At 40.6% G+C, this 7,500-nt stretch overlaps 1 protein-coding gene across 2 annotated transcripts in view; it reads left to right on the top strand.

The window, feature by feature from the left end:
- The first annotated feature begins 4,743 nt into the window (after positions 1–4,743).
- LOC135106487 (nuclear pore complex protein DDB_G0274915-like) overlaps positions 4,744–7,500 on the top strand; it is a 65,197-nt gene continuing 62,440 nt past the window's right edge. Inside the window, exon 1 of one of the 2 annotated variants that reach the window (XM_064015533.1) lies at positions 4,744–5,099. The gene's annotated coding sequence lies outside the window, so the exon portion shown is untranslated. The remainder of the gene's footprint in view (positions 5,100–7,500) is intronic. The other variant, XM_064015532.1, reaches the window with a different exon arrangement.

Raw genomic sequence — 7,500 nt, 5'->3', positions numbered from 1 at the left:
AGAGAGAGAGAGAGAGAGAGAGAGAGAGAATGTTAAAAGGTAACAAAAGGTGATTTCGTTTATTATTCAGAAGGAAAAATAATCCTCAGTAGAAAGTAAAATGTGTTATTTGTATTTGAGCGAAAAAAAAAAAATCAGAAAAATAGAAAAGAATAAGAAATGATAAAATGATTTGATGTTTGAAGTGCAGAGTTGAAATATAATTCCTTGTATATTATTTTACTTTAATCCTTTTGATGTAACAAAATAATATGAAGCGTACGATTGCATGAACAACAACAACAACAACAACAACAACAACAACAACAACAACAACAACAACAACAACAACAACAACAACAACATCAACAACAATAACTACAACAACAACAACAACATCAAATAAAGTAGGAGCAGTAATAATAATAATAATAATAATGATAATAATAATAATGATAATAATAATAATAATAATAATAATAATAATAATGCTACTTGAATCAAATTTCATCGATAAGGAAAGAAAAATATTGATAAAATAAAAGTGAATGCATTTATTTGAACACAATCTCTCTCTCTCTCTCTCTCTCTCTCTCTCTCTCTCTCTCTCTCTCTCTCTCTCTCTCTCTCTCTCTCTCTCTCTCTCTCTCTCTCTCTCGTTAGGCCTAAACTAATAGGTGAAAACAGCGACTGGAGGGAAGAGCGAGAGGAATAGAGAGAGAGAGAGAGAGAGAGAGAGAGAGAGAGAGAGAGAGAGAGAGAGAGAGAGAGAGAGAGAGAGAAGGTTGGAGGCTGCTATCCACACTAAGTATTTGTCACTTTTTGCTCTCCCTGACACACCTGTCCAAACCACACACACACACACACACACACACACACACACACACACACACACACACACACACACACACACACACACACACACACACACACACACACACACACACACACACACACACACACACACACACACACACACACACACACACACACACACACACACACACACACACACATGAGGGTACGTCTTTTTACATTATTCCGCCAAGTTTCTTAATTCCTTCCTCGCTGCTCACTTGCTACAGTTATTCTCTTTGTTTTCTCCGCCGGATATCCGTGTGTCTGTCTCTCTGTGTGTATCTCTCTGCGTGTTGTTATTCAGGAGATGTTTTCTTAATGTTTCTTTTTTCTTTTTTCGCAGGTAAGTGGTGCTCCAGAACAGAAACGCAGGGATTGTATGTAAGTGTGATTCTCTCTCTCTCTCTCTCTCTCTCTCTCTCTCTCTCTCTCTCTCTCTCTCTCTCTCTCTCTCTCTCTCTCTCTGCTATTTCCATTTTAAGGCTTCAGTGAATGTAATTTGATTGTAAAAAGTAACGTAAATGTGTGTCAACTGTGTGTGTGTGTGTGTGTGTGTGTGTGTGTGTGTGTGTGTGTGTGTGTGTGTGTGTGTGTGTGTGTGTGTGTGTGTGTGTGCGCGGTGCGAAGCGGCCTAGCTGAGAGGAATGCGTTGCGCAATTTCAGAGCGATCAATCAATCAAGAGAAAACAAAAGATAAAGGAAAGGTACACCATGTATTACGAGAAAAACAGGAACTGGTGAATAAACAAATCACTTCAAGATGTAACTAGATATATGTAACTAGACGGAGAGAGAAACCACGCCATTATTTCTTTGTTGTGAAAAAGAAAGTATTGTTTTATTATGTTAGGGGGGTTGTTTTCATTTATCTTCCCCTCCTTCCCCACTAGACTCACTCACTCGCTCACTGACTCACCTCCTCACCTGTAATGCGAGAGGCGCGGTAACACCCACACCTGACGGAGGGAAGGCCGTCACGTGCTATGGTGGAGAAGGTTTTGGAAAGTCCCCATCATTACCTGCCCTCACACCTGCCCTCTTCTTTCTCTAATTCCATCCTCTAATTTTGTTGTTGCTCTTTCTTTTTTCTCTCTTTCTCTCTCTTTTTATCTTTTTCCCACATAACGTATCCAGGTACCTATTCTTCCTTTATTTTTTTTCTTTATTGCCTCGTGTTTCTTGTTGCGACTGTTGATTGTTCACATTTCTCTCGTTGATTTATGCGAACCTAATGTTGTTCGTTTCATCTTTATTCAGTTGATATTTGCTCTAATATTCTTGTTTTTTTTTATTATTTTTCTTCCTTCTATTCCCCTTCTTTTTCGACCTCTTTTTTTTTCTTCTTCTAGCTCCTCCTCCTCCTCCTCCTCCTCCTCCTCCTCCTCCTTCTGAATTCTAACCTGCCTTCGAGCACCTACCTACCGACCTACCTTCCTTACCCATTACACGTACACCTAACCAGCCTCCTCCTCCTCCTCCTCCTCCTCCTCCTCCTCCTCCTCCTCCTCATGTTTTCATCTTCCTCCTTTCGTCACCTGTTATGTTTTCACCAGGAAGTGTTGAAGTGTTGCTGTGCTGCTGGTGTGTGTTGCAAGGAGGAGGAGGAGGAGAAGGAGGAGGGTGTCACAGTGGAGGAGGAAACAGGTGATGGCGTTCCCAGTGGTCCTAGTAGTGGTCGCTATCACACTCCGGCAAACCACTTCAAGACCACGAGACCATTTAGAACATTTATTTGAGTAGCACTATCGACACGCATCAGCAAGCGAGGTGGGGGAGGGAGGGGTGTGACAAGCGATGGGGGTGTGTTTGGTGCTGAGAACCCGAGGGAGGGAGGGAGGGAGGGAGGCTGGGAGAGGAATGCGTGGATGTGTGGATGTGTGGCGCCGTGAGTCTAATGGCAATGCTGAGATGACGGATGCTGTTGTGTTGCTGACGGAGGCTACACACTGACACGGAAAGCTAGAGAGAGAGAGAGAGAGAGAGAGAGAGAGAGAGAGAGAGAGAGAGAGAGAGAGAGAGAGAGAGAGAGAGAGAGAGAGAGAGAGAGATTTTGAGGTGATTTGAAACTATTTTAAGTGGAAGTTTCGTTTGGGATGTTCTGTGACGCTACTGACCAAAGCCACACATTGACGTAGAAGGCAAGAGGGAGATAAATAACAGAAGGAATTGAGATGATTTTGAACTTGGTTTGAGGAATGTGAGAAGGAAGGGAACACAGAATTTGAGGTAGTCGTAAAACTTTCATGTGTAACGGAATGTGTGATGCTGTTGTTGGGCTTAACGTGCATGTCGGCACAGAAAAAAAAAAGAGGAAATTATGTGAAAAAGAGACAGTTTAAAAGTTAATCGCCAGTGGTCTTTAAACTTTCATGCGTGGAAGAATTTGAAATCATGCTCTGTGACTTAATATGCATGCCGCTATGAGAGAGAAAAAAAGTCATGTGAGAAAGAAAAGTATAAATAGCTAATTGGAGTGCTTCTGTACATATGAATTAAAATGACGGAAGTGTTTAGTCAGTCATGTCTTTTTAAGTAATTACACTTTTTTCACTTGACTGACTAGACACCATGACTAAACGGTTACTCTCACCTTGATATAAAGCGTTAAAATTAAAAAAAAAAAAAAAGCAAGTAATTAAATCAATGAATAAATAAATAAATAAAGCTTAAGTCCAATACCACCAAAAGTAAACATAAAACAACTCACAGGGAACTAAAATACTGAGTAACTGAATTTAGCTTTACGAAACTGACACCATTTCAACACTAACTGGAAAACCAACTAAAACAAAACTCAACCAACTTCAGCAATCGAATCAGCAAAATCTAAGCATCGCATCGGGAATTAAAACACTAAGTGACTGAAACTTTACGAAACTGACATCATTTCAACACTAACGGGAAAAAAAACCAAGTAAAGAACAACTCAACTTTTACAATTTATCATCAAACCCCAAGAAACGCATCGAGCAAGCTATAACAAACTCCCTCTAGTGTTCAGTGTGGAAATCAAACTATTATGTCTTATGGCGGGTCCGGAGAGCGAGGGTTTGTACCTTTATAACTTTACCTTTTGGCTGGTCATGTATTAGAGACTTTAGGGCTGGTCGCGGTAATAGCGGTTAATGAAGCTTTAGGCACAGGGGAAGGGGAAGAGGGGGGAGGAATGGGGAGGAAGGGGGAAGAGGTCCATGTTTGTGGTCATAGTTGTAATCGTTGTAGTTGTATTGGTGTGTTCGGAGACTTTCGCGAGGATGACTTAAGAGGTTGTGGTGGTGGTAGTAGTTTTAGTTGATGTAGTGGTGAGAGTGGTGGTGGTAGTGGTGGTGGTGGTGGTGGTAATAGCAATGCATAAATGGAAGAACAAACAGCACCAGACCTGTTGACCTTTATGTGGCTGTCTGGGATAAGATGCAGCGTTTAGTTTAAAGCAAAATGCAGGATAGTAAAGAGCAAAGGAGTAGTAATTATAGTAGCAACAGCAGTAATTGTAGTGGTAGTAGTAGTAGTAGTAGTAGCAGTAGTAGTAGTAGTGTTAGGGCAGTAGCTTTGGTTGTGGCGCAGTTTGGTTATCGGTAAAGTTTAGGATTGTGGGGGAGGGTGTTGGAACCCGTGGGAACCTCCTTCTCCAAAGACAAACACTTCCATTAACTAAACCGCGGACTCTACACCGCTGGGAGCCGATGACGTGTGTGTGTGTGTGTGTGTGTGTGTGTGTGTGTGTGTGTGTGTGTGTGTGTGTGTGTGTGTGTGTGTGTGTGTGTGTGTGTGCGTGCGCGCGTGTGTGTGTTCTTAAGGTGTAAAAATCGTGATCAGGTTTCTAAAAGAGAGAGAGAGAGAGAGAGAGAGAGAGAGAGAGAGAGAGAGAGAGAGAGAGAGAGAGAGAGAGAGAGAGAGAGAGAGAGAGATAATTTCGCTTAAGGTTCAAGATCAATTACTTTATCAGTTAAGAATCTCTCTCCAGTCTTTATCAGGTCTAATAATGCTTGCATCACCAATACTGTCCTCACAAACACCACCACCACCCTCACCACTGTTACTACCCTGACTAACACCATCATCACCATCATCGACACTGTCACCACCACCACAGTACTCCTCCCCCGTCACCCTGCGTCACCATCACTGCTGCCTTTATTACCATCAATCATACCTGGTGAAAATACTACAACTGTGACCTTTGACATTCCCCGGTGGCACTGCTGCCGGAGGAGGAGGAGGAGGAGGAGGAGGAGAAGGAAGTAAGAAAGGAAAGATGAACAGTAGGTAGTTTTTTTTTCTGAATTATAATTTCATGGTTTTTTTTTCTTGAAGATGGACGTGTGTGTGTGTGTGTGTGTGTGTGTGTGTGTGTGTGTGTGTGTGTGTGTGTGTCTACGCCTGTCTCCCTCCATCACTTTTACTTGGTAGGTAATTATTGCTAGGTAATTATTATATTGGCAGGTAATTATTGTTTATTTTTTTCTCATTCCTTTCCTGCTTCTTGGAATGTTGTTGTTTGTTGTTGTTGTTATAGGTGGTGGTGGTGGTGGTGGTGGTGGTGGTGGTGGTGTCATCTGGTGGTAATGAACTGAGTGTGCGGTCAGTGACTTATCTTTTCTCTTTCACTTTCCTTATGACGTTTATTAATCTTCTTACATTCTTCTTTTCGAATTTTTTTCTTTACTCATATAGTTCTTTTTCATGCCAAATACTGTTGTTTCTTATGTTTCTCTCCGTTCTTGTTTCTTTTCTTTCGTTCTTGCTTTCCTTTCTTTCTGTATCTCTTTTCTGTTTTATTTAATTTTTCAACATTTTTTCTTGTTTTCTTTCTCAGTTTCCCTTTTTTTCTTTTTCGTTGGTATAGTTTTTATTTCCATTCTTTCCACTCTACTTTTTTCTTTTGTTCCTTTTATCTTTCAATTTGTATTTTTTTTTATTCAATTCTTATTTGCAAGGCGGAAAGGAACATTAGTCTTGTTTTTATCTTCTCGCTCCTCAACTATTTTTACTTCCGTTGTTTTGCTTCAAGGAAACAACAGAAGCTTCTTTTGTAATGCATATTTCGTGTACGTGAAGACCATTAGCGTAACCTACAGAGAGAGAGAGAGAGAGAGAGAGAGAGAGAGAGAGAGAGAGAGAGAGAGAGAGAGAGAGAGAGAGAGAGAGTTTTAAAATACACACACACTCAGTTTATTAACACAATATTTTTACCAGGAAAGTCTGTGATCTTCATTAATTAACATCTTATTTTTACTTTTTTTTCTCTCATCACCTGGAGCGACTGACTGCCAGAGTATATTAATTACAACCTTAAGTAACGTCACACTTAGAAGAAAAAGCTCGACGTTACTTGGCTGAACTCAAATAAATCTCTTCTCTAACTTTCTTTTGGGGACACTAAATTTGCTACATTTTTCACTTATCTTTTTTTTTCTTTTTTCTCATGTCCGTTGTTCAAAAAAGGGTTTGATAAGTTTTATTCACAGAAGTTTCGCCTTAGAATCATTACCATCAAGAAACAGCAACAGTAAAGTGGTTATTTTTTTATCTGTCCGTTCCTTGATTGCCTTTGCTGAGTTTCCCTTGCACTGTGATCTCCTGCTGGCTTCGTTCCTTTGACCGGAGTGACTCTAAACTTCATCAGCTCTTTCTTGGTCTCTGCTGGATGCGAAGGGAAAGTTTGGGTGGGATGTTAGAATACTGTCTTCCTCCTCCTCCTCCTCCTCCTCCTCCTCCTCCTCTTCCTCCTCGTCGTCTACCTCCCGTCTCCCCCTTCTCGTTTATGCTAATATCTTTTTTACTGTGTGTAGTAGTATGCCATAAACAACCATTTAAGAACTAACAGATTTGCCAGGGTTTGTGTTTCCTTTGTATTTTTCCTCCTTTTCCTTCTCCTCTTCTTTGGTCTTTGTATTTACTGAGCTTGTTGACTCTCAGAATACAAAAAAAAAAATAAATAAATAAATAAAAATAAAAATCTTTCCTCCTTTCTCTCTGTAAAAAAAAAAAAAAAATGTAATTAAGGAGATATAGAAAGAGAGAGAAAAAAAGGGTGATTAATAAACATTAAAATCCACGGAGCCACAAAAGTCTACAGCGACGCGACCATTAAGCGAAGGATCAGCTTTCGTTCGCATTCAATTACGCAATAATCACACGCCTTAAAAATCAGGTAATTGCATAGTTAATTAGTACAGGTAAAAAAAAAAAACACACCTAAAAAAAAACCTGCTTGACTGGGTGGCCGGGGAGAAAAAAGAGTTAATTGGCCTCTTCTTCGTGTCTCCCTAAGTTTATGTTCAAGGAATTTGGCTCCTCGTGTGTTCCTTCCTTGTAAATTGTTCCTTAATCTCTCTCTCTCTCTCTCTCTCTCTCTCTCTCTCTCTCTCTCTCTCTCTCTCTCTCTCTCTCTCTCTCTCTCTCTCTCTCTCTTTGATGTAAGCTTTCATATACCATATAATTTCTACCCTTCCTTCCCTTTCTCTTTCCTTCTCTTTAATTACTTCTGTCTCTTTCACACGTCCCCTTTCTCTCTCTCTCTCTCTCTCTCTCTCTCTCTCTCTCTCTCTCTCTCTCTCTCTCTCTCTCTCTCTCTCTCTCTCTCTCTCTCTCTCTCTCTCTCTCTCTCTCTTATACCAGCTCATCTTACCAGTTCCCCCCTTCGTCCTTTCCTTTCTCCTG

Source organism: Scylla paramamosain, chromosome 13 (assembly GCF_035594125.1).
Source record: "Scylla paramamosain isolate STU-SP2022 chromosome 13, ASM3559412v1, whole genome shotgun sequence".
NCBI classification, from domain to species: Eukaryota; Metazoa; Arthropoda; class Malacostraca; order Decapoda; family Portunidae; genus Scylla; species Scylla paramamosain.
Note: the sequence above shows the minus strand (reverse complement) of the source record. Positions and strands in the feature narration are given on the sequence as shown.